Raw genomic sequence first — 2,055 nt, 5'->3', positions numbered from 1 at the left:
AAAAAAAAAAAAATGTTCCTAGGCTTCAGAGTCCCAGAGTGGAGGATCAAGGCTGAGCAATTGTGTCAACAGCTCACTACATTCCCTTTCTTAGAAAGCAGGTGTGTTCCTTCATTCTATCCAGTTGCAAATGACTTCAATTGGATTTGTACCATAGTGTTTGTCCTGACAGTCCTTAACTCTCTGTGTCCCAATGAATTACAGAGTGTGTTTAAAAAAAGCCCAAGCTTGCATTGACCTATTTCAGAGTACCCTGGGGCTCCAGCTGCAGTTCCAGTTAGCAAGATTCTTCTATTTTGTGTAAAAAGAAAATATCTGAAATAAGATATCAGCTACCTTTCTTTCAAATGATTTCCTGGAGCTAGCTCACCAACATGAAACAGCTATTTCGTGGTTTCTCCCACAAGTTTAAGCTTAAAGGTCAGAACTGAAGATTAGTTGAAACTATATAGTATTTCTGTCAAAACCCTTAGCAGCCAGCTAAGGTCAGTCTGCTAATTGAACAGTGAAGCTTGGTTTATATTTGATCTCTTATTACTGCATCTAAATCACCCTTTTCATTGTGACTATTTTGAATCCAGAGTGAGAGTCTAAACTGCAGAACTTTATTATTGTTGCTTACTGCAACGGTAGGATTCATTTTATGTGTTGCTGGGTGTTGGAAATATCCAAATAATTTTTGTCAGGAAGGTATCTCTGATAAAAGCAGATTTTATTCGCGATCACAATGGCGGCCGTCCTGCAAGCAGGAGCACCCCTAAGGCCACAATGACAGCTTTTGTACCTTGTTTCTCCCTTTGCCTATCCCCCTCCCCTGTTTCCCCATTGGCTGGGTACTCCAGGCTCACAATCTTATCAGACTTTATATTTGTTAATTGCTGTGTTATCTGGTGTCAGTATTCTTGTCATACTGAAAGGGTGATTTTCTTCAAAGCCTTTGTTAAACACAGAGCAATGAGGGGCAAGGTGATGCCAGGCCTTCCCGTGTCTCTTCAGGCGCTTCCTTGGGCATGGCATGACCTGCTCTCTGGTTTGATCAGTCTCGTGCAGAATACTCCCACAATGTGTATGATAAAATATACATATATACTCTTAAATACTGAGCGTGCATTCCTAGGGAAGGTTCATCTAGAGGATAAGTGATGTAAACTATCAGAGACTCCTGCCCGAAGTAAAGTAGAAAGACTCCCAAAAAGAACTATGGCAGCGGAGACCATGAAATAAAAAAAAATATATATTATCTAATTCTAATGCAGAAACAACATTTGATTTCCATATGCCCATGGGGATAGAACAGCTCCAGTATTTCTGCTTGATGGAGATGCCCGCAGAGGTGTGGAATCCATTTTGCTACAGCTTGTTCCACACTGTGAATTAGGTGAGGATGCTTCCTAGGTCTTTTTGGAATCACAGAATCATCTAAGTTGCAGAAGGCCATCACGATCATTAAGTCCAACTATCAGCCTAACCTACTGAGTCCCATTGCTAAACCATGCCCTCACTGCTACTTCGTAGAATCAAAAACATGGAATGCTGCAAGAATTTGCTTGTCATCCTCGCCTAGGGGTAGTGCTAACTTCTGTATCATTCCACTTTGGGTATATCTGCTGTAGAAGAAGTGCTTCTTGCTTTGATCTGTTTGGTGCGAACAACAGATGACATTAGCTATGATGCTACCTTCATTCAGCCATCTTAATGAGGTGATTGTATTTGTTTACTCTGAAACACCAAACTACTCATTTTGCTTGTCCTATTTCCTGTCCTCCTTTAGTACAAATCAGGTTGGTTGAGCTTTGGCAAATGAGTATCTCAGAAGCAAAGTTTTCCCATGTATAGTGAACTACTGTAAAGAGGGAAGCAGCCTGGGATAATGTATAGCAAGGTACCTGCAGGAGGATATCTCACCCCTTAGCTACACCATGAAAAGTTGTATTGGTCACTTCTAGGCCAATCATACAGAGAAAGGAGAGGAAGGCTATACATATAACAGGAGGTGTTGCCCAAACAACTTTTTATTATCTCCCCAGTGGGAAAAAAGACAGCAGGATGATTTTG

At 41.1% G+C, this 2,055-nt stretch overlaps 1 pseudogene; it reads right to left on the bottom strand.

Moving 5' to 3' along the window:
* Window positions 1–1,519: 1,519 nt before the first annotated feature.
* LOC116216714 lies at window positions 1,520–1,619 on the bottom strand (annotated as a pseudogene).
* Window positions 1,620–2,055: the final 436 nt, after the last annotated feature.

This window comes from Meleagris gallopavo, chromosome 5 (genome assembly GCF_000146605.3).
Source record: "Meleagris gallopavo isolate NT-WF06-2002-E0010 breed Aviagen turkey brand Nicholas breeding stock chromosome 5, Turkey_5.1, whole genome shotgun sequence".
NCBI lineage: Eukaryota > Metazoa > Chordata > Aves > Galliformes > Phasianidae > Meleagris > Meleagris gallopavo.
The sequence above is the reverse complement of the archived record's forward strand: the minus strand, read 5'-3'. Positions and strand labels throughout refer to the sequence as shown.